A 27,655-nucleotide genomic window follows, 5' to 3' on the forward strand; every position below is an offset into this window, starting at 1 on the left:
TATAGGTAAACGATAAATCTTAATTATTGGTCGCAATGCATTACTATGTTTGACTTGCGATTGATAAATGCACGATTGCATTGCAAATCAAATACGAATCAAGATATATTCGATTGGGTAATAACCAAAGCCTCTTCGTGGACATCTGTGATTCGATCTAATTGTGATAAATTTAATGATTTTGTTAAATATAATTGACATCAATTGACAATTATGACGCAGACATCTATGGCATCTATGGTGTATGACTTTTTCTGCTACCTCTGTGTAGTTAATTGTTTTTCTTTAAATCCATTTGCATATTGCCCAGAAACTAGTGTCAGAACATCATTATTTTATAGCTCAATAACTACTTTTATTGAATTTTATTTTTGTACAATATTATTTTGGATTTTTCCATAATTCCTATCCAGGAGCTGTGTCTTATCTTCTAATTTTCGTACCAACAGCATCGTTAATAACAAATGATTCCTTGAACAATATCATTAAAAGACGCACATATATGGTGTAAAAACATGATTTTTTCTTGAAGAATATACATCTCAAACTCATCAAATTATTAGATGCATTTGTAGTGTAAGAGAATCTATTTATTATAACTTTTTCAACCTTGTTGCAATATATTCTTGGACAATCTTTTTTCCAACTGTTTCAGAAGTCCTTAGAAAACATTATTTTGCAGATAGTCTTTTGGCAGATTCTATCCAGTTTCTTTTCCTTACATGATCAAATCTAGTAGGAGTTTTTTTTTGATCAGAGTGTTTGGAATGTACCAGAAGTATTTACCTAATTCTGATATTTTGTAACTTGTTTACAACTTCATCTGTCGATTTTTTATTCATTATGCAGAATCTTACAAAAATGTATTTTATATATAGCACTTTTGCATATGTTTCTTCACATCATCAATTTTTTCTACGAATCATGTCAGTCTTAATTCAAACAAATTAGGCTTGCCGTCAGCAAATGTCTATTTCGTGACGTAGTTGCCATAATGCAGCAGATACACCTTTCTCAGAACTTTTTCTATATAAAAACCCAATCTAGTTTTGTCTGATTGCAATAATAGAATCTTCTGCATCACTTTTTGTGATATTATTCTATCTGTATATTTGTTGGTCTAACTTCTAAACTTTCCAAACCACATACAGAAGCAAATTCAGAATCCAAAATTTAATAATTTTTTCTCCAAATAGTCAAATCTAGTACAATTTTTTCTTCTGTTCACATTTTTGGGTATTTTTTTGTGGTTCATTTTGTTCAGAAGTTGTCCATTTGTTCAGTAGTTATCTATTTTATCAAGGATGTGCAATAATGCAGCAGAAAACCATTATGAACTCAATTCAGATTTTTTCATCTTTTATAGTCAAATCTAGTACAATTTTTTCTTCAATCACATTTTTGGGTATTTTTTGTGGTTTATTTTTTTCAGTAGCTGTCCATTCAAAATATAAAATAATAATATAAATAGGAATATAAAATAATGTAGCAAAAAATCTTTTACTAGTATGAATCCAATCATCATACATTTGGGTATTTTCTTGTGGATCATGATCTCCTTCGCGCATATTTATTTAGTTTATAGTAATTGTACATGTATAAAATTGTATGAAACCAAAGTTGTGGGGATGGATGCAGCTAGAGATATCTTCAGTATATATAGTCTGCAAAGTAAAAATTAATATTGCATTGTAAAAAATGAGGAAACATTACCAACAACTATGTAGTACTGCTTCTTCTAATAATTAAGTCTCAACATATAAAAATTACTTCTAAATTGAGATCAAACTTTTCAAAAGCTATCTCTGGTAGTAAATAGCAATATAACAAAGAGACTTAATATATTTACATACATGCACAGTAATTTGTCAAGGCCTAAATCAATGATTTATCTCCTCCTGATTAGATCTCTGTAGAGTATTTCCAAATAATCTGACTCGTAACATAATCGAATACTTGTGTTCGACAAATAAATGGCATTCTCAAGACATCATCTCGAGATGGGGAAGGTGGGCTATGTGGCCAAAATTTATGGTCCTCCAGCAATGGAAATTAGTGAAACACTGTTGTGTAGGAAACACATACGACATATCATTCACTCTATAAATTAGCTAATACAATGTACGAGGCCAGGGGCGGCGAAGGGGGTGAAAATTAATTTGCCCATATCTACTCTATAAATCTACTGAATATAAATTTAGTATATGATACCGATTTTTTTAGAAGCTAATAATATTGCTAACTATTTTCTTATTTACTAATAGTGTACTAAATACAATGAAATCATGGTTTGAATAAATATATAAATTTAAATACTAAATATTTGTTTATATATATATATATATATATATATATAATTGAAAAAATAATTTATTTAATATAAATAATATTTTTTAAAAGATGTGATAACAATTTTCTAAGTATGGTATAAAGTGTCATTAGTTTTGCATAATTATTTCAAATTCACATTAAAATTTATTTATCAATATTTAATTAAATATTGCAAATATTAACTTCTGAATATTGCAATGTATGAAATGTGGAAATATGCTAGAGGAAATATAGTAATAAGAATTTTTTAAAAAAAATATTTAAATTCAAGATCTTGAAAAATTGATTTGATTGATATGCCGAAAATATGTTTCTAAACATAACAATTGCTATTACAATTATAAAAATAAATTAAAAATTGGATTATTGTATATCAAAAACATTTTAACATTGCAAATATCACATTCTATATATGGCAAAAATAATTCCAATGAATATTGTAAAAGTATAATATAAAATTTAGTAAAAAAAATATTTAAAATAATGCAAATAAAACTTAATCTTACTACTTTTGTTTTTTTTTTCAAATAGGGCGTAATAAATTTTATTTTTAAATGGCAAAACTAAAGTACTAAGTCTTTTACTATTTGATCAGATTTTGACTCACTTCTGACTGATGTTTTTCTGTCTATTAATTTTGTTTGTTACTTGTATTTTTTTCTCTTTTGTTGCTGCATTTTTCATTAATTATACCCAGTAAGTACTATTTATTAATAAATTAATTTTCAAATTCAAGTGAAATGAAAGGTAATATTCAAACAGTATTTTACATTAATATTAACTTTCCGTAGGGTAAGTTATTGTAATTGTCCAAAAATCGGAAATGAAAATTTTCTGGGTTTCTGAGCATTGTAGCATACTTTAGAAAAAATTGATGTTTGTATATGCATGTGTGTTTGTGTGCGTATGTGTGGATACAATTTTCATCGACAATTTTTTCAACCGATTTGTGTGATTTTAAAAGCAATCGATTCCTATTCATGAGTAGAAGTGCTGATTAGTTTTTTTCCAAAGGCAGGTTAAGCCGTTTTGAAGATACGGTGCAAAATATGCAGAAAATGTTAATTCAGTTTTTGATAGAAGGAAGACGCTTATTTGAATGATCCAAAAAACATTTAATTTGTATTAACGTAATAAAGAACTGATAAAATTTGTTGGAAGCAGGTCACACCAAATTATCAGATACTTCATAGAAATTTTATTAATAAAAAAATAAGTAATAAAAATTTTGTTTACTCCTCTGTTGGTTCCGTACCAATATTTATAAAATTTAACTGTTAGACCGCAAAATTTTCAAAGTTTCCAATATTTTCCAAGTTTTGTAAAAAAATTAAATTACCGTATGGAAAGTTCCAGATACGATACCATGCACCACTAGATTTAAATTTATATAAGAAATAATATTCATATTATTAATTAATTAATATTATATATAATTATATAATTAATTTATATTAATAAATTTTAATAATTTGAATTAATTAAATTTAAATTTATTACAAATTAAATAATTATTAATTAGTATAAGATTATTTCACAAGATTTTTTCACTATTAACTGTAATGCAGAATTCTTGTTTTTTATAAATATTTAACAACTGTTAATATTTTGTGTTGTAGTTCATAATTAGAAAAGAAAAACAATGACATATACGCTACTGTTTCTAAATATATATATATATATATATATATATATATATATATATGTATGTATGTATGTATGTATATATGTATGTATGTTTATACATACCCCTGTGGTCTGTACTTAAATCCACATGCCCTCCTTTTAGATTGGGGTCAGTCAGGCGTTGCATTATTGCGTCTAGCCGATACAACTAATACCTACCCCTAAATAAATTCATCTCGTACGTGATACTATTACATATATACACATTAATAGCAATGGAAATACCATTGTTATCGATTATTATCGATGTATTGCCGATACTAAACAAACATACAAATATTTGTTTTAAATTATTTTCAAATCACACCGTGTGTGAATCCACTTACAACAACTTTGGTTTTAAACCAAAGAAAATATTAAGAGAAACAACTATTATATATTGTACAATTTTTTATGCAATATTTGACATTATCTCAATTTTACGAATACTTATGAATCCAATTTCTTTTTACTTCTATTTACTTCTAATTCTAATACTTCTTGTTATAATTCTGCCAAACTTTTAACATGATGCTAGATTGTTGCATACTTCTTACAAATTTACGTACTATGTATACTAATGCATTCAATTAAAAGTCTATTGTCTTACACAAATTTATCATTACAATTTTTTATAATACAGAAGTGAAAAAAGGCATACAACTCTAAATTTTCACCTTCTTTGCCCTTTAAGACATTACTCTGTAATATTCGTTTTAGTAACTCGATTTATTGTCGTATTTGTAAGTTTATATATATATATATATATATATATATATATATATATATATATATATATATTATATATATATATATATATATATATATATATATATATATATATTAGGGTGGTCCTTAATATGGACATTTTCGAATTTCCTTGCTCCCAAGGGCTCAAATGCTTCGAAATTGATAAAAAACAATTCTCTGAAAGTTTTCGCTCTTAATATTAACTTTTAGGTAGTGCGCAATTCAATTAAACTTTGTATGGAAATAGCATGAAAAAATTGTGAAAACTTAAAAAAAATTTTTTAGGTATAACTTAGCGACAAATGAATTAAAATTGAAAATTCGTGTCATTTTTTATTGACTCTGCAAAATTTTTGAAAATTTTTTCATGCTATTTTCATACAAAACTTTGATTGAATTAACATAAATTAAAATCAAAGTATGTTAACCAAAGAATCCAAATATTTTTTCAAAAATTAAATCTTTCTTTCAGAGATTCTTTTTGGTATTATAAGGAACGTTTTGGGAAATATATATGAATGTATATATATATATATATATATATATATATATATATATACCAGTATTAATTCAATGTGGAGCGTTGTCAAAAACAGAAATGAGAAGAAATCACGATTATGCTAATTGAAAAGTGGAAATCAAATGCAATTCAAGTGAATCTGAAACGAATCCCATACTAAAATGTCAGATATAAAAGGATATTACTGTCCCACATGTTAATTCAAATGATATAAATAGACACATTTAATAAAATGATATAAATAGACACAATTTACTATAATGAAATAAAAGTAGTCATCATAGCCATTATGATTTTTAAGGAACATTGCTTATGAATAAAACTAAGTGTAAAGTTTATGAAATTCATGCACAAATGACGAAAATTTAAAAAAATGAGCTAATCCTTTACTATCTAAAAATACTTTATGAAATAAATTATTAAAAAAATTCAAACTCTAACCAAATAACAAAGTTTAAAGGTGATCAAGTACATGTATAAACCCAATTAGCTATTTGTGTAATTGTATCTATAAATATGACAATGTGTTTACAATAAATTTATATTGCAACAATCGTTATTAAAAATTATATTAAATTTTGAATGTTGTTTACATTTCATTTTATGCAGAATGATCTGTATGTGTTAATATTAATATTACTAAATTATTATTATTTGTTTAATAGTAATTTTAGAAATAATGAGCATGCTATAAATTCAATTATAAAAAACTACTAGTGATATAAAAACTTACATTAATTATTACAAAATGATTAAATATATTTTGGAACATTGATAAACATTTATGTTTTTCTTTTCAGGATTTTGTGTGAGCTGCAGCATTAATACGTGATACTTGAAAGGGTGAGTTTTCATTTTATTTATTTTATTTGGGAAAATTATGGGTTAGATCTTAATAAATTATGTATATTAAAATATGCTTATTAGTATTGTCTTAAATATTCTTACTACAAAAAAAGTATGTTTATGTCCAGTACTAGAAAACGTCTAGCACTACAAAAATTTAAAAATAAAAAAAATATTTTTTTATATTTAGTAGCGTACTAGTATTCAACAAATACAAAAGTGTTTTTAATTTGACACAGGTTTTGAATTCTAAGTCAATTTCTTTTTATTTACATGACTTACAAATAATTTAAAGATTGATATAATTTCAATTAAATATTTGAACAAATTTAGGATAATTTAATATATAATAAATAGAACTTGTATCAAATATTTATATATTAGTCTAATTTTAATTATACTTGAGGAGGTATCCCCCATAATTTATATAAATATTTCTAAAGTTTTGGTTAATTCTACTTTCAGTTTTCTATATTTTCTCGCGTTGATGATTTACCATGTACATTTTTACATTCAAGATTTTCCATGCTATTTTTTTCTAAAAAATAACCTGCTCTGCAATATTGGTCTAAATTAGTATTCAGTTCTTTGAAAGCCAACACTATCATTTTACCATTTACTCTACTAAAACTTTAGCAATATGGATCCAACTCAGTTTCCCTTTAGCTCAATGATCACATAAGCGTACCTAGTACAGCTAAACATTTTTTGAGCAGTTTTAAATTGTTTGTGACTTTAAAGATCATTTTCATCTTAACTATTCTTATTTTCCTAGACACCAGTCCCATCCATTTATCGTTTTTTTTTAAAGCAAAAAACGTCTTTTTAGCGACCTTTATGCAATTAGAATCCAATACAGTTTTCTTTTACTTGCATAAATTCAAAATTGTGTCCAGTATTATTCTATGATCATAAACATCCATGATTGAAACTTAATTTTCACATCGTTATTAATAAGTTTCTAGATTTCATTTTTAGTTATTGGCTTTGTTAATGCTCTGGTCTGTTTATATCTGAAGTATTTTCCTTTTAGTGAATCTTTTCCATTTACCATTTTTGGTCATTGTTTACATACTTGATAATTCCATTACCAATTCTAAAACTACTTTCTAAAATTCCCCAAGGTCAAGGAATGTTAGTCATAAATATGTTATAACATAATATTTTTTATTTCCGAAATCATCCAGCTGATCATTTAATAGTCCTCTCATATCGTCTAAATCTATAAGCAAAACTACCCTTCCGAAATGCTGTGATACGTCGTCTGGCTTCCGCGATGTCTGATATTGATTTTGTACGATGACAGTTCTGATTAGATAAATTAATTTGTCCCGACTCACCCCCGACGAGGCACCCCGAGAGCAAATGCAACCCCTTCAGACTGAAGTATGAAAGTTATACCCGAGGTTCGAAAATATAGTTTGGGAAGAGGTGGATATTAAAATATAATTTATAAATGAAGATTGGAGTAAATTTTTATATATGTTTAATATTGTGGCAAAATGGTGGTAAAGAGGGCATTGGTGTTTTGAACTTTCATATTTGAAATTTATTTTAAATAATTTTATTATGTATCTTATAAATGGAATTTCAAACGTGTATATATATATATATATATATATATATATATATATATATATATATATATGTGTGTATATGTATATTATTCCTGTGACAATATACACAAGCAAAGCAATCATTCGTATGGATTGTTTTGATACCAGCAAATGTTCTGAATCGGAGGAACGGGGAAGACAGAGCAAGTAGGATTCTGTTTGAATGTAATTAATAGATGGCATTTGAATATTTGTATTTGAGATTTCGACGTCAGGTGGCTGGGCTTTTCAGAAAACCCACCCCTTCAACTAAAATCAATCTTCGAACAGAGCTGGAACAGTGGTGCTACAGGATCTGTTCAGAGGTTATAGTAAACAGTATAATAAATAGTAGTCTGCCCAAAACTAGGTTTATAGTGTAAGGTTCACTACAAATCAATAATTACTTTTCTTCCTTGTTTATTATACCCATTACCATTAATTTTTTTTATTTGCTTCTATGCATTTTCCTTCACAATTCAACAATGTTTCTGGATTCTGTGCTTCGGCTTTCGGTTTCCTGTATTTTCTCTTTTATTTGAGATTGAAGATACATGATAGCATATAACTATAAACCAAAGACATGCAGTTGAAATCTAAAAATTTGCTAATTTCAATAACGTTTTTGCAACTGTATAACAAGAAGAAAGCAATAATCGCAATCCGGTCAGATGTTGAGCGTCATTGTCACTGTTTTGTCTAAGTAGTCAGTTCAAACGCGTATCGCGCCTTTAAAAGTTTATTTTGATGGTGTTTTTTCATGTCATAAAGATATATTTCCAGCTTCAGATAGATGACCAGGAAATAATGTCAATTTGTCCATACGTCCTCTACTTCAATATTGAGTCCATAAACTGTCTTCGACATTTCTATCACATATTGATTAAAAATTTGATCCTGGACACGCTATATACAGGTTTCCTTAGTGGGTTGTGATCATTATCAAAAAATTTTAGTCTATATTAAATCTATCTGGAGCTGGAGATATATCTCCGAAGAGCAGAGTTGTCATTTCCATTGTGCCCCATTAAATCGGTGACAATTGGTTCTGTATTTGTTGAATTGATGATATATACAAGACCCCGAGTTCGCAATGTGATGGTTATTAATTCATGCAAACGGAAGCCTATGATGAACGATCGACTCGACAGACATTTGTCTCAAGTTCGCTTTGAGGTCTAGGTATCAATTCTGATGAATAAAAATTTATTTTCAAAATATACATCGATACATAAACATAATAATTTTTGTCTATTTGATGCGTCTTATTTTATTTTTTGAACTTCCTGAAGGTTAAGTGTTTTAGCTGGAAAATCCATTTGCCAACATTACGTTTTCTCGACTTTAATATACAAAACAATTTTAAAACCGACATGGACATATGGCATCCAGCTCTGGGGCTGCGCTAGTAAAACCAATATCAAAATAATTCAAAAATTTCAAATCAAAATAAAGTTTTGAAAAAACCTGCTGGCATTAAACATTTTGAATCTTGCTGACTAATTTTTGATAAAAATTAGCAAACAGCGAAAGAGAAACACATCACAGCATTTTCTATTTTACTTCTAAATATCAATCAACTACATTATTTTATCTTTCATTTCTTATACATTAAGTTTTTATTTCTTCTAATATCATTTCTGATCGTATTGTACAACTGTATTGTCCATCATACTCAAAAATATTAATTTCATTTCTATTTTTTCAAGCATTTTTTCTGCTAATAATTCACATTCTTTTATAATTCTCAAATGCAATAAAATCCCTGCAACCCTCAGAATATCTAATTGAACAGCTCTTGGTCTGCAATCATTAAAACAAAAATCACATCCCCCGATTCATTGGAAATAATAACTATTATACGGCGAAGCAAAAAAGGACATAAAATTAAGTCGACGTGACGTTTTCGTTCGATTTAAATTGAAATGATCTTGGGTGCGCGACTTTCATTGAAATGAACCAATTACTTCCCTTGGGGTTGCTTATAATTCGGTATTGATTGGGAGGAATAATCAAGGAAAATCTTAAATTTATTAGAAAAAGTTCAAAATGATGAGAAAGCTTATCACCTACTACAGCGGGATCATTGATTAAAAAGAGCTATATTTAGCTCTTTCATAAAAAATAGTTATTATGATATAGTATATTTGTAATTAAAATGGTTGTACTGTCAATAGCTGGTTGGCTGATTCCAACCTTTTTACTTGGGCATAGACTTGTACATTTTTTAATTGTACATTTATAACTTTTAGCATTAGTTTTGCCTTAAGATACATTACGTTCTTGAATATTATTTTTTCAAAACATTTTTTTTCACTAACTGCATGGATACTTGGTAAAGAAAATTTATTTGTTTTTAATTCTATAATAATTAAAAAAAAAATTGTACTAATTAAATAATTATTTTGGCTAGAATTATCAATCTTAATTTTAGATTGCAATTATTTATTATAAGTTCTAATTAATGATCTAGTTCAACTTTTGTCTTTACCTTTGTTAATTATTATAATAACTATATGTTAACTATAATCTATAATAATTATATATAACTATAATCTAAACACGCATTTATCAAACAACAAACAATTTTCCAAAATTTTGTAAAAAATAAGGCAGCAACTAAGTACGCCTGATACATCTGACAACAAAAAAAGGATAACCTAATGTTTACTCTTTTTGGATTTTGATAAGACTTTTGATTAAACTTTTAAGATTTTTTTTTCGTCCACAAGCTCATACTACCGGTTTGATTTTAAATATTCAAAAACTGTTCGAAAAAATTTATTTTATTAGTTGGGAATGCTACTGACTAGTTTCAGGGGAAAATTTACCAAGCCGTTTTCTTGTAATTAACTGTAAAAAAAATTAAGCCGATTCTAATGGAACATTTTTTGGCGATATATATCATGGTCTTACAGAACTTACTGAAATATTACGGCAATACGACAAGTAGTTTAATTTTAAAAATTCATCAAAATTTGAGAATATGAGTAGCTTCGTTGACGTTTATTAAAATAAAAATTATACAATTTACTTGGTATAACGATAGAGTACTGGGTTCTAATGAACATACTAAAGCATTAAAGTCCTATGGAAATGTCTCTATTATAAAACTTATTGATTTTTGAAAATTTACTTTTAGAAAATACTTCGAGTTAAATTGTTCGTTCGTTTTTAATTATGTGTAATAAATCTACTCAGAATACTTTTAATCGCTCATAATTTTATGTATTTTTTATTGATTAAGTCGATTATTTACACATTTCGGAAAGTTCATGTAACTTGCCTCAAGGCAAAATGCTAACTAGTTATCAATATTTTTAAAACAATTTTATAACATCATTTAACTTAAAAATAGCTATTTATACATAAAAATATTATATTTTCCCTAATTTTCGTATAAATTTTTCCAACTTTCCCATTCCAACTGTACCATATCTTAATTTTAAAACACGCGCTCTCTCCGCCTTACGCGACAACTTCATTAATTTAATTAATTCATCGCGTTTTTCAATTCTAATAAATGTGAAATATAATTAAAAGAAAATATTTTTGCGTTCGCAGTTTCAGCAAACGACAAGAAGGATGTTGAAATATAAAAATTGAAAAAAGAGTCGTCCCGAGTTTAAAAATATATAACTGGTGATTAAAAAAAAGGAGAGGCCAGTTCTGAACTGATATTTCGCTTTGATGTCCCGTCTCTCCCGCTTATAGTGAAATCAGAAAAAGTCTCCTTTAACGGTATTTATATTTCGAACTCTTTTGAAAAAGGAGTCGAGAAGTAGATGTATGGTTAAATGAATATTATGGACAGTGGAGTAGATGAATTTTAATAACTGTATCATTTTTAATTAAACTTTTCATAACGCGTGTTAACAGGATTCTAAGTTTTTTACACCCATCGACTATATTTATAATTATTTATATTTATATTTATATTTTCATATTTATATTTATACACCACAATTACACAATTGTAGATTTTAATGGTACTTATAACTTAAACTCATAACTTAAATTAATAGATAATACCACATACTACATTTAATAAAATATAATTAAAAAAAAAACAAATGTTCACTCAAAACCTTATTTTTAGTTTTGCCTTTTATATGAAAGAAAAAAAAACACAGAATAATTTGCTGAAAGTTATAACTCTAATACTCATCAATAGAGTAAAAAACTTGCTCTTTAAAAAATGTGTTGAGTAATTTATAAAATTTCCTATTTCCAACTTCTATAATACTTAGTGGCAGCTATACATTATTTTCTCAATATGGTAGAGCGGGGCTTGAAAATCCTTAGGTAAAAAGATCTACCAATAGTATCTCAAGAACAAGTAAAGTTAGGCAATTGTTACCAACAATATTTGCGAGTAGAGGGAAAATATGTGTGATCAGCAATTGTCTTGAATTAAGCAATGTTTCTAAAATCTAAAAAAAAAAATTACATTAGATATTGTAATTGTTTGCATTATTTAATTGTTTCATACATTTTTTTTTCAATTATTTATTAAATAGCAATCGAAAATACAATTTTTATAAGCTATTTGGATGATTATAATAGGCATAACACATACAATAAAAAAACACTCACACATATGCATATTTACATATTTATAACATATATTATTACTTTTAAGCTAATTTCAACAGATATTTTTTACTTGATTGTGGGGTTAAAAGGACCAACTGAAGAACCTTAACCGGACAAAGACGTAAACAATAAAAAATTATATATAAAAATGTAAATTCAGTTAAAAAAGCCTATTACATAAAAAATAATTATATTCATAAATATTCCAACTTTGCTGAGGAATATTTCTGACAATATACCAGATCAAAGTTATATACAGTGTTATCTTTGTAAAAAATGTGACTATAAAATTATATTTTGCATAGTTTGAATATTGTAATTATTATTTTGTAAAATCCCTTTAAAATTAAATAAAAGTTTAATGAATCTGTTGTCCATATGACTGTCCTATTTTATCCTTCCTATGGAGAAAAAGAACTAGGTGACAAATTTTTGAAAAATATGAAAAAATCATTTATATTATGACGCGAAATAGCTGGTAGTTTTACTGAACATTAGTCAGACAGTTGCTTTTTGATATGTGGTATTTGTTGTTATGTGCAATTTGGTTGGTTTTCACATTGCTCGAAGACAAATTGGAACTTTGTACCCTTATCTAGCCCATATGTGATAATTTTTCAGGTGGCTTAAAAGGTTCAATTTGATTTTGAAAACCAAACCATTCTATATCACAATAAATAACACATAACAAACAAACAACTATTTGACTATGTTCAATTATCAAGTTGCATTAACTTCCTGGTAAGTTTTTCAATAATCTTAATCCAATTTAAGATTTTGCATCTTTTCTATATTTTCTTGAATGTCTGACATAGCTCATTATTCCTTACGTCGATAAATTTCTATAATTAAACCACTTTTAATAAGCCTGTAATAATTTAAGACGATCCCTAAGACCATAAACTCTGATCTTACAAGTTTTAGCAAAATCGTCAAAAATAAAAATGTTCATAGAATCTTGGATTTTTTTTATTTCTAGGTCGTCCAATCATTTATTATTTTTCCTCCTACGTCACTGTCGTTTGGCAGTATGTCTATATTTGTATGGGGACTGTGACAGTCAATTTTTTGCGCCAGTGTTGTTTATCCGATGTCGTCTGATTTATTTTTAATTTGTCCTCGGATGTGCAATGTCCCGATCATTTTAATTGCTTCTCAAAAGTTACTTCAGTTCGGCTATGGAAAATGTCTCAATTGCCATGATTACTATGTACTATGTTGATTACTAGAATACGATTGGTATTTTTAAAAAAATATTTAAATTTATTCTTCATTAATAGGAATTAAATTATTTGAGAAATTAAATTAACGTAAAGATTTAAACCTAAAAAGGTTATTTTATAATTTTGTTTTAATAGGGAATATTGCTGAATAATTATTCAATCTGTGGCTGAACTTTGTTTAAAATTTTAATGTCTTAAACCGTTGAAGATTTTCAGTCATAAGTTAGAAGCTTACATTTTTGTCAACTTAATTTTTGATTTAAAAAATAAGACAAAACTATTCTGAAAGTGGTACTAATGTGTACTAAATGAATTATGTTAGCTCTAGTAGATATGCCACTGGGTGTATCTTCTAATTTCTAGTCAACTTCATTTTACCATATATTTGTCAGCATTCTCCGCTTAATGTAATATTATATACAGATTGCAGAATAAAAATTATTGAAAAATCTTTTACTAATTATTATTTTTGATGAACTTTGACAATCGCAGCATTGATTTAAGTTCAGCATGCCCACACATGTCGAATCTTCTCTCACCCTTCGCTTCGGTAGCAAAAAAGCTCAAAATAAAAATTTTCAAGACAAACAAAAACAAATAATGTCGAGAAGAAGACACTTACCAACGGCATTCGCTATTTTTTCACTAATTCATATAAAACATCAGCCTCTTATAGTTAATTATATATATTTATAATAGATAAAATATATTTTAAAAACATTTATTTAGGTAACTGTTCAATAATAAATTATTTTTATTATTCATAAAATCAATCATTTTCTGCACTTTATGCTCCTTATCTCTGAAAAAGGCTGAGCCTGGTCTTTGCCAAAAACTAAACAGCACGTGTCTTTACCAATAGGAATCGAATGCTTTTTGAATCATTCGAATCGGTTGATCCATATTCCCGAAATCGTGGACGAAAAATTGTATCCACACATACATACACACACACATAAACACACATACACACACATTCATTTTTTCTAAGGTATGCCAAAATGTTAATAAACTTCGATACGTAAAGATATGCCAAAAAATTATTATCGGTTTTTGGACAAATACTATAGCATACTCTATGGAAAAATAAAAATTTAAAATGCAAACATATTTCATATACGAATCATTAAGACCCATATCGCACCGCCTAAGCCAGCAAAGAGTGGTGGTCATTAAACATTTCGCATCATGCAAAGAAATTGATAGCTCTGTTATTCTCATGATATACATATATGAAATAAAACAGAACAAAACATATAAATAATAATTAGCACCCATATGCTCTTAGATCGTAAGATAAAGCCATAGGGCTAACAGCAAAGACAGTCCTTGGTTCGAAACGAGAGAGAAACGCCGATGTACAATATCATCATGGCCGATATAATTAATACGATGCCATTTATTACATTTGCTAGTTAAATGCAGAATTCCCAGCAGCACATTTGATGATTTTACAATGGGAAATGGGAAGAAGTTTACTCAATGATAGGTAGAAACATATTTATTCGAAAATTTACCACCAAATTTTGGTTATTTGCTTTTAGTCTATATAATACCACCAAATTCCACTTATATTAACTTCCCGAAGAAGTTTGTTTTCATCAAAAAATTCGAATCGTTAATTTTATATTTTCTCGATGTTTCAAGTCATTTTGAATCTAATGAGACCAAATTTGGAAAAAGTATGTGTATGTGTACAGATTATTTAACGTAAATCAACGTTTTCTCAAAAATGCCTGAACCGATTTCAGAAATTTAAAAGCCATTTGATGTATCTCAATGAGGACTATCGTTTGTCAGTTTGATAAACGATCTGCCGAGGCGTTTCTTTCTAATTTAAATAAAAGTGTTACACTTTTCGAAGGTTTATTTTCGTTCACATTTAAGTTCATACTACCGAATCCATTTTAAAAAATCAAAAACTGTTTGAAAGATATTAGTTGGGAATGATACTAATTAGTTTTAGGTGAAAATCTACCGAGCCGTTTTCTTGTAATTAACTGTTGAAAAAAAAATTAGGCCGATTTTTATGGAACTTTTTTGGCGATATATCATGGTCTTATAGATCTTACTGAAATATTACGGCCTTACGATAAGTAGTTTAATCTTAAAAAATCATCAAAATTTGAGAAAATGAATAGTTTTTATGAAGTTTGTTAAAATTAAAATTAGACGATTTACTTGGTATAACGATGGAGTACTTGATCTTAATGAACATACTAAACCATTTAAGTCCTACGGAAACTGGTTCAATTATGAAAATTATTGATTTTTGAAAATTTGCTTTTAGAAAATATTCCGAGTTAAAAATATAAAAATTTTAATTAGAGGAATTTTTTGGTCTGTACATGGAACGAATTAAACGTGAGTTTTGTGTCAAGACAAATTTTATAAATTTTGATAGTATTAAATCTTTTTATTAACTTCTAGAAAGTATGAGAATACTTAAAAAATCAGCTTTTGAAAAGCAAAACTCAGCTCACGGACCTGCCCTTGGGTAGTAAGAATTAAACTTTGCTGGTAGAAATTTTATTCGAATTTTATGTTATTGTCACTGATGGACCGATTCTACCGTAAAATAGACCAATATTATGACAAGGCTATATTTTGTTTCAGTTTTTATACAAAATTCTACTAAATACTGTCAAAATGTCATGTGCGACCAGGTGTTTTAAACATAAAATGCAACTTCACTCAAATGCTATCAAGCCTTACATCAAAGATGCAGTTATAATAACGTCGTTTTTTTTTTACTTTTGTGCATTCTTTAGGGTAGAATAGTCTACCTAAAACGCCTGACTGCACAGCAACCACATAAAATTTTAACAGTTTTTAGTACCACCTTATATGAAAACTGCTACATAACATAGTTTTGCCATAACATTGACTTACGTATTTTACAACAGTATCGGCCTCTGATAATCAACATTAACTAGAATACAATATGTATATATAATGGTCATGTTGTGCACTTTTTCTTCTGTATCTCCAAAAAGACAGGACCTGTCTAATAATCAGTTTTGGCGTATTTTAAAGACGATTATTTTATTTTTGATCTATTCAATAACTTGTCTAATCTAATGAAATATAAATAAATTTTATACAAAAAAATATACATCATTGTATATTGAGGGATGCCTAAATGATCAGAAGTTTTTCAAGATTGTGGTTGCGAGTTTGCGAATAACATCGCGACGGTAAGAAGTATATTTATATATTTTTTAGTTTTGAATTATTTGTTATAACTATATTTTTAATTTTATCTATATATTTCTACTCTAATTTTCCTAAATCAATTGAATAAATGCACCCATTAGCTCTCCTTTACTAAATCGCATCGGCTTCGAATGACATTACGACGCATCGGGCAATAACCGCCGCCTTCTTTAAAAATAGAATTGCAAATGAATGGCTAAAAAAGCAAAAAAATATCCGCAATATATATTAGTGCGCATCTTTCTTCTTTTGCTTGCATAAAGAAGTTTATCGGAACATGTGCTTCTGAAAACACGAACATCTGTCAAAATACTCGGTCGCTCCTTGTTTTTATGAGATGCCTTCGAAATTCGGATGGAAGCAAAAAAAATGGATTTTTTTAGAAGATTTTTTCAAATGGATTCGGGGATTAGATTAGGTTATATTGACATATTTTCAGTATACCAATCATTACAAACTGGTGTCCATAAATATTTTGTTATAAACTTTGTTTGTATATTTATGCCAATTTTTAAAAATTACTCAACTCTGGTTTCTACTTAAAATTAATATTAAAGCTAGATTGAAACTAAAAATTTAAAAATGATCCAGTTGATACTTGAAATTACAGTCCCGGTTTTGACTTGAAAAAATATGGTCACCCTAATAAAATGGTACTTTAGACTATCCAAATGCTACATATTCAGGCGTTTTTTCATTTCAATTTCACATCATGAATTCTTGCGTGTATTATTATAACATCAGAAAAATGCACTTATGATTAGATTTTTTAAGTAAAACTTCTTTAGGCGCAACTAGGGTGTAAATCCGTACAAATGCCAGGGAAGTCCGTTACGCCCGACCTGTTCGTTATTCGCTCTCGATGAGATCATTTCTATACGAGTCGATTGTGATTAGTCGTCGTGTATGTATGAATAGAGATCTGTCGTTGTATGCGTACCGACATCAACGTTGTATATGTACCGATATCAACAAGAAAATCAGCATAGATAAATAGACATTTTGAAATTACATCGTAGTACAAATCTTGATTTAATGAAAAATGTCTGAATCAGAAGAATATTTTACCCTGTTTCTTGAAAATAATAAAACAAATTAAACATTTGTGCCGTATACTAAACGTAAGTTTATTGATTATAAATTATTTCTATATTATTCGTAGTTTCTATAAATCTTTGAAGTTACTAAAATAGAAAATATTTTTAGGCAAAACAGATATTACATTTGTTTAAAGAATGAGATTATATCGCCAGCGAAAAAGTAAAAAAATACAATGAATGTATGTTAATTTTAATTACATAAAATTCTTCAAACACAATTACAGTGAAGTTGCGAAAACAATATTTGTTTAGGCGTTGTTTAACATAATCCACTGTGTGGACGAATATTATAGAATTTATTAATCAGCAATTGCTTCATTTCTCTAATGAAGGTTCATTTCGAAATGCTAATTACAATGACAAACCGATCATGTCATATTTGAAGTATGACTTTAATTACATAATTGTTTTTAAATATTATATATATTTTGAATGCTATTCTAAATATATAATTTATAATTTATCATTATATAAATGTGTATAATGGTTGACACTAATAAATGTGTGCATCACGAATGTTACCATATTACTAATAAACATTATTCAAAATTGTTATATGATGTAGTTATTTTTACTTAACCTAAATCTGCTTCTTTGTACAGTAGTAAATAAGTTTTACTTTAATCGCGTGCGCACTCTTTTTTTTGACATTTGTGCTTTTTCTGTGTTTGATTTCCTATCTGACTGAACAACAATCACATATCATTTTGACAGTTTCTAGTACCATTTTATATGAAAAACGTAGCGTAACATAGCCTCACCATGACACTGCTTTAATTTACCTCACAAATTACAAGCATAATATAACAGTTCTTAACATTTTTGATATTCTCAATCCTTTCAATCAAACTTTTCATATTATTTCCACCATCTTTATATTTAGTGCCAGGACTCGATCCGCGGATCTAAGGCATGTGAGTCGTCTATCTAAATTTTAAGAGAATAGATGAATAAATACATCGGTAGATAGATATGTGAAAATTCAAATATAATATTCGATTAATATTTAATGCGATAGATTTATATTAATTTTCCTTATTCGTCCAATATGTCCGTATCGACTGTTGTCTGTCGTAGTATGAGTATCGTGTTTTTCTGTTTTTCTGTTTGATTTGTATTAAAGAACGGATGTGGTACGCCATTTTGTTGTTTTGCTTTTTTAATCTTGGAAACGAATCGAGATGAAAGACAAATCAAAAAAGATCCGAAGCCAAAGATTATCCGGCCACTTAATTGGCAAAGGAAAAGTTTATTAGCTATGCGAATAATATATGTATATCTTGATTATGATGAGGGACACATATATATATATATATATATATATATATATATATTACCAAAGACTTTATCTTATATATAAAAATGGAGCTCTCTTTCAAATGTCTTAGTAAAACTCGAAAACGGCTAAACCGATTTGGCCAGTCTTAGTCTTGAAAAATTCGTGCCAATCCAGAAGTCCAAAAGGTGAGAAATTATTTCAAATCCGCGTAGAAACTTTACATTTTTAATTTGAAATTTTTTGTAGAAGCGTAGTTTGAATAAAACAATGGACGGTGGCTAATACGTGAAATGTCAAACGATTTTGACAGATGATGTTTAATTACATTTGATAGGATGTTTTACGTGAATATTATTTATGATTAAATTGTAGTAAGTAGTTTTGTTTGTAGTTTTATTTATACACAAAAACATTAGTAAACGGGCCGCAAGTGTTACTAGAAACTAAATATCAACTTTTTTGAAATGTTAATATGAAAATGCACTTTTTGGCATATTTTTCTCAAACACGCTGCTCTGAAAGATCTCATTTGTATAATTATATTCTCATTGGTATTTATAAAACATTTTCTAGGTTATATTATTTTTTATTTATGTTATTTAAATTCAGAACCTCGATCGATCAAATGGACATTTTGTTGAATAACGTTTTTTCAGTTATAATTTCCCAGAATTTATCGAAAAATAGATAGTAATATATGAAGGACCGAGATTTAAAAGGTCCATCACCGATGTTCAGTAAAGTTAAGCATTCTTTAACAACAATATTTGAAAGTACAGGAAAAAAGATGTATAACCAGCTATAACCTTGATTTAAAAACTTTGCTATCGGGAGATAAACGGTAATCTTTGAAAATCCATAATAAAAGTATTTTCTTCCGTTGGTAGTTTTTTAGCACTATACCCCGCCTGTAGGGTAAAAAGGTCTAGATAACAAATTTTTGAAAGACATTTTGAAGGCAGTTTACTGAACGTAGTCATATAATTTTTCGTTTGAAATTTGTTATTTGTTGTGATATAATTGTTATGGTTTTCACAATATAGTTTATATTTGCTCAAAGTTGAAGTCAAAGTTTTTATAAGCTCAGTAGTATTATTTACAATTATACACAAAATACAGAATCCAAAAAAACTTGAAACGTAATCAATAAGTCGAAAGACCAAAAAAGACTTGGATTGGATTATACCATGTTTTCTACAGAAAGTGTATAAAAGTTCGTTTGATTGTACTGACAAACTAATGGGGTTTATTGTTTATATAATACCTCATTGAATATAGCATTCAAACAACACATCCTTATATACTTAAAGTACTAATATTTTTGATTCTCTAGAAATTGTTTAGAATATACCTTACTTAGCAAAACAACGTTTGCCGGGTCAGCTAGTATATAATATATTACTATCTGAGTCCCAATTGATGAAATTTTAACACTATAAATCGTATTAGTATAGATTCAACAGATTTTTAGTAATAATTTTGTAAAATTTTCTGAAAGAAATTAACTTTAACTAATCTTTGAGGTCATCGCATACAATTTATTAACTTATTTTATAAACTATACTAAATAAATAAATACTAAAATAAATGAGAAGAATAAAAATGTATTAATCCATTTTATTGTATTTTAATACATGTACCTTTTGATGCAATACGTAATAGCACTAATCTGTATAATCATAAATAATTTAGAAGGTAAAACTTGTAGCATCAAATAATTAGACATAGTAGTTAGAACATGAAAATAGTGGAATATCTTCTTTTAAACTATTGAATTTTTGTTATAGTATTATCACATTCTAATCATGAAAAATTATAGAGTCCGGATGTTGCATCGCTTCATCTAAAGTTTGTTGCTTGATCCTATCTGGCAAATCACACCAATATTGATGGACTGCTTTTTCGGCTGTGATTTTAAATAGGTTATCAACAACTTCAATGGTCACTGTTCCAGTTTTTAGTTCTCTCAGAACAGCAAACCTGGACCTCCAAAGATACTGCTTCAACTCGCCTTTTTCCTTATTAAAGTACTTGACCTGCAGGTACTTGCCTTGGCACGTACCGGTTGCACCAATTGTGGCATCCAGTCCGTGAATCAGCCAAACTTCTAGAGTTATTGTCTCCAACGTCTCGCGAAAAGTTTTTTCTTTCTCATCAAATTTAGTGCCGGTAACGGTCATCGTTTATTTTTATTTAAATATTTAAACTTTAGTTTATTTATTATTTAGATCAGTAAATAATTTACGATTAAACGTTTTACGTTTTTTATTTTGTTTATCTACTGATTATACTCAATGCTAGTTTGATTTTAGTATCCATAGAAACAAATTACGCTGACATATTTCATAGATGAGTTGATCCATATTGAATTGAAATCATTTTTACATATTAAACACATTTTATAGATATTTTAATGATAAGAACAAATTTTGTTAACACTTCTATAGGTTCCGTACCAATGTTTATTTGTTATACAGCGACTCAGCGCTCAAGCGCTTCGATATTTCGTTTCTACGCAGCTAAAGTATCGCGATTTCTTTGAAAAAAGGTCACAATTTCCAAAATATTACAAAGTAAAAAAAAACTAATTTTTCTAAAATGTTATTTTTTCAATAATTTCACAAATCTCAAAAATCAATTTTTTTAAGTTCTAAAAAAATTGAATTTTTTTTAAATTGAATCTATGGTACGGGAAGCCATGCACCACTAGTTAGTTTTTGGCTTAAACTGTATTTTTATCTCTTTATGTGAAACAGGGCAAAAATGTGATTTATTTCTCTAAAGAATTCTAAATTCAAAAAAGGTCTTTTTCAATTCAAATATTTTTAAATTATTTAAACTATGCACCTCCTGAATATCAAACCGATAAGAAAAAGCTAGAAACATTACTGTATCATCTTATTAGTAAACTTCTATTGAAAATATGTTTATCTATAGTCATACTCTTAGTTTTTTATTATTAACTTCCCGTAGAGAAAGTTATAGCAATCGCAAAAAAATGTATGTGCGGATACAAATTTTCGTCGACGATTTTGGGAACACGGATCAACTGATTTGAATAATTCAAAAAACATTTGGTTCGTATTGATAAGGCAGGTCTAGCCGTTCCGAAGATACGGGGCAAAAAGTGCCAAATACTGTAACTCAGTTTTTAAGAGAACGGAGCGTCCGATTTGAATAATTCAGAAAACATTTTATTTGTATTGACTAAATTAAAAACTGTTTAAATTTTTGGAAAGTAGGTGCTACGACTTTGTGGATATGGAGGAAAAAGTAAAAAAATGAGCCATTTGGCCGTCAAAAATGAACATTAGACATATCCACGTCAAATTATCAGATATTTTATAGAGATTTTAACAATAAGTATAATTTTTTTTTACATTTCTATGGGTTCCGTACCAATGCTTATGCGTTAGACGGCGGCGCGGCACTTGCGCGCTTTGACATTCGTCTCTATGCAGTTCAAGCAGTACGATTGCTTTGAAAAAAAGAATTTCCAAAATATGTCAAAATGAAGAAAACATTTTTTTTCAAAAAAATTTTGTTTTCAAAAAGTTTTTTTTTTTAAAAAAAAAGTAATTTTTTGTTAAATTTATAGTTTCTCAAGAACCTAATTTTTTCGAAGTAATTTTTTTTTCAAAAATGTTAATTGTTTTTAAAAAAATAATAATTTTGGTACGGGAAGCTCCAGCAATTGCCTTAAGGCACGATGCCTTAATTGCCTTAAGACAGAATTTCTCTTACAGCTAGTTTATTTATTATTTACCTATTTTATTTATTGCATGCAGAAATAAAAATAATTTTTCAGTACTTAGTTTTATGGTTAATTATTCAGGATCTTGTTTCCCATACTGATATAATACAATAATTAATTATATATATATATATATATATATATATATATATATATAATAGACATACGAGTATAAATTTGGTATAAATAGATATAAGTCTGCCCTTTCCTATTTTCGTAGCCGTTTTAATTAACATCGGCCGAGACGTTAAATCCTTTCCAGGCCTTTGACTAAGCCTAGAAAGGCTTATTTGCGATCGGATCCTATAATAAATAGATTGAGGTATTTGTTACATGTGCATCAAGAATTATACTCTCAGATAGACCTAACAGTTATCAATCAGAATTAGAAATGATAAATTTATGCTTCTAATGTTTTTTTTTTCATTTTGACATTGTATGTGTTTACATTCAGCAGGTTCTAATTATTGAGTTTAAAAAAAAAATGCATTTGTATTTCGAATAATTAAATTGATTTTCTAGGAAAATATAATATTACCACTAAATATCGTTGAATTACTTAAAAATTAATTTTATTAATCTATGAAATGTGTCAACATAATTTGTTTCTATAGAAACTGAAATCAAACTAGCATTGAGTATAATCAGATTAACAAAAGAACAAATCGCAAACGTTCAATCGTAAATCATTAAACTAAAGTATAATTAAACTAAAGTATTAATAATTAAATAAAAATAAACAATGACCGTTACCGGCACTAAATTTGATGAGAAAGAAAAAACTTTCCACGAGACGTTGGAGACAATAACTCTAGAAGTTTGGCTGATTCACGGACTGGATGCCACAATTGGTGCAACCGGTACGTGCCAAGGCAAGTACCTGCAGGTCAAGTACTTTAATAAGGAAAAAGGCGAGTTGAAGCAGTATCTTTGGAGGTCCAGGTTTGCTGTTCTGAGAGAACTAAAAACTGGGACAGTGACCATTGAAAATGTTGATAACCTATTTAAAATCACAGCCGAAAAAGCAGTCCATCAATATTGGTGTGATTTGCCAGATAGGATCAAGCAACAAACTTTAGATGAAGCGATGCAACATCCGGACTCCATAATTTTTCATGATTAGATAATACTATAATCATGATTAGTGATAATACTATAATTAAAATTTAAAAGTTTTGAACAAAACCACAAACTATCTCATGTTCTTTAACTACCATATTTGATTTTGGTATAAGTTTTGAATGTTATGTTCTAAATTTGAAACTGTGAACATTCATACTATTCTGTAGCACACCAGAAAGTAGATGTATTAAAATACAATTATGACAAATACATTTTTATTTCTCTCATTTATTTTAGTAAAGTTTATACAAAAAGTTAATAAATTGTATGCGATGTCCTCAAACATTAGTTAACGTCATTTTTTTTTCAGATAATTGTACAAAATCAATACTAAAAATCCGATGAATTTATACTAATACGATTTCTAATATAGTAATAATAATATTACATGAGCACTTGCATATTTCAGGAGTTATAGCTTTAGTCCACATAGAATTTTGCTCATTATACAATTTCACAGAACCGCATATGGTATCACAGTAATGCTGAAAAAAAGATATTTTATTCAATAAGTAATATTCAATTACAAACATTTTTCAGTTTGTATTTTATGACGTTAATCGTCATGTCAATCTTATGTATCTAATGCTTATAAGTTCTATATGAACCTGTTTGACGCACACGATTTGCCAGAAGATCACGTTTTACATCAAAAAAATTTTAATATAAGACAATTCTTATCATATATAATATGTTTGAGATAAATAAGCGTTTATCCAGGAATTGTGTCAAAAAAAATTCTTCGAAGCATTCAATAAAGTTACCATAGACTACATGAAAATTTATCTGATATGATGGCAATTCAAATGTTAATATTGCATAAAAAAATTGAAGTAAAAAACCCTGTCATTTCAGAGAAAAATTGATAAAGAAATAATATCTAATATACAAAATTTGAAAAAAATGGTAATAAGAATAGATTCTTCAATGGATACATACTTTATCATTTGTAAGGTCATTGGGCGAAAATAATTTTATATTGATTGAAATTTATTTTTAAAATACCTGTGTTGCAAGAAGGAAACTTCAATATTATATTTTAGATACATATAATGTAAAACCCTGGATCTTTTTTCTTACAAAAATTATAAAAATGATCAGTGTAACAAAAATGCTAAATTGAACATAAACTAATGGTATATGGGATTGTGCCTAAAGGCAAATTGCTGGAACTGCCCATAACGTAAATTACATATTCGTAAAATTTTAAATGATTTCAAATATATTATTATAAATACTGTAACTTTCATTGCTTGTATTTTATAGACGAAATTTAAGAGCTTATAGATTGGACGACGATGTTTATATAAGAAGTAAGTAAACAAAATTTAATTAAGCTTTCATTTAATCTCTTATTTATAGGAATTATATAAATGTATAGACTAAAATTAAAAAGAAGAGTGATTGACCGCTGGGTTGCTCTCTGAAGAATAATACTAACTTAGGATGTTCATTATCAAGCTCAGCTCGTACAACACATTTCAAAACAGTATCAACAACTGTATTTGCACAATTTACTTGCAATGTTTTTATTATTTATCCTGCTGACAAATTTGACATAAAATTTTATTTTTGAAGTAAAACTTCTTTAGGCGCGACAACGGTGTAAATCTGTACAAATGCAACGGTAGTGCGTTACGGCAGATAAGATAAGAGTCGAGTGCCAATGATTCGTCATTCATTCTCGATGAAATCATTTCAATACGGGTCTATTGTGATTAGTCGTCGTGTATGTGAATAGAGATCTGTCGTTGTATGCGTACCGAATAAATATTTTTTTAGGCAAAACAAATATGTAATATTTCAAAGAATGAGATTATATCGCTAGCAAAAAAGTAAAAAAAATACCGTTAGTCAATGAATGTATGTTAATCTTAATTACATGAAGTTCTTCAAACACAATTATTACATGATGAGTGAAGTTACGAAAACAATATTTGTTTAGGCGTTGTTTAACATAATCCACTGTGTGAACGATTATTATAGATGTTATTAATTAGCAATTACTATTAATCAGCAACGAAGGTTCATTTCTAAATGCTAATTACAATGACAAACCGATCATGTCATACTTGAAGTATGACTTTAATTACATTATTGTTTTTAAATATTATACATATTTTAATGCTATTATAACTATATATTAATGTGTATAATGGTTGACACTAATAAATATGTGCCATGTTACTAATAAACTAATAACTAATAAACGATTATTCAAAATTGTTCTATCATGTATTTATTTTTACTTAAATGCCATCTTGTACAGTAGCAAATAAGTTTTACTTCAATCGCGTGTGAACCTTACGCGCACTCTTTTTTTCTCATAAGAAACTGTTCTTTAAGCTTTTAGTAACCCTTTTCTTCAAACCAGTAGTCTTCAACTCGATCTACCCCTAGGTACATTGAAATCAGATCCTAACTAATCCAGAAATACGACCCAGATTGCCTTTCTTGAGTAATCTATTACCAAAATCACTGCAAGAGGTGTTTGTGTGGAAACCCTACTACTTGTAATTAGATATATATGTATATATATATATATATATATATATATATATATATATATATAACTTTACATGATGTTCACGATTATTTTCCATTTACCAAGTATATCGAATCGTCATCAGCTATTTCTATAAATAACAAATTAATACGATGCATCTGTCGTGATCAATTGCTAGAATATAGTACGATTTATAATTATAGATTGAAATTTATACATGGCAACTTATTAATAGATATAGATGGATGACATCAATTATTAATGTGTTTTATCGTGTCAATAAATTCTATATTTAGAAAACTAGAATGCAATGGATATTCTTGTAGGACATCGATGACTATTGAGTACTATGACTATTTTGTAATATTTATTTAAGTTCTGAATCTTTACAAAATAAATTAAATTTGTTTCATTTGAAACATTTGTGTACATTTATATGACAATCTATTAATCTATCCTAATCGTATCGTATTAATCTATACTAATACGATTTATAATGTTTGTTAAAGTTTTATCAATTGGAACTTAAATAGTAATATAGTATATATATAATCTTAATCATAAGATGCTCAAAAACCTATAAAACGTAAGGATATATAAAAATTTCCATTTTCGATTTATTTTTGCACTTACTATAACTTAAGTTACGAACGTAATTATATGTCAACTCTTTATTATCTGTATAATTCAATATATTGATATCTCATCCAAAACAACATTTGAGTTTTAATACCATATGTTTACAATATTTCATGGATTTACAATTTACAATGAAAGATCCATCTTCCTACCATCTTTTTTTGCAATTTATTGAAAACATTTATTTTTCAAAAAACAGTGTCTATTAACAACTCACCACAATCCATGTACATCAATATATTGATCACCTTACCGAAACAAGAAATTGGTTTGGGTAACCTGCTCTCCCTTAGTTAGTTAATTACAGGCAATAATTAGTGATCAAAAACCGACAACCTCACAGAATCGTCGGAGATTACCTGAGCGAACGTTCGTTCCCTAATCGATTAACCAGAAGACTTCATTATATTTCGTTAATATCGCTTTATAATTAGTTTTTGTCAACGATAAACCGAAAGCAAGAGAAAGCTTATGTATTAGCCGGGGAAAGTAGACAGATGTGCTCTGGGGGAT

Source organism: Ctenocephalides felis, unplaced genomic scaffold, assembly GCF_003426905.1.
Source record: "Ctenocephalides felis isolate EL2017-DRISC unplaced genomic scaffold, ASM342690v1 CF-g0.4_SCAFFOLD_01886, whole genome shotgun sequence".
Classification (NCBI taxonomy): domain Eukaryota; kingdom Metazoa; phylum Arthropoda; class Insecta; order Siphonaptera; family Pulicidae; genus Ctenocephalides; species Ctenocephalides felis.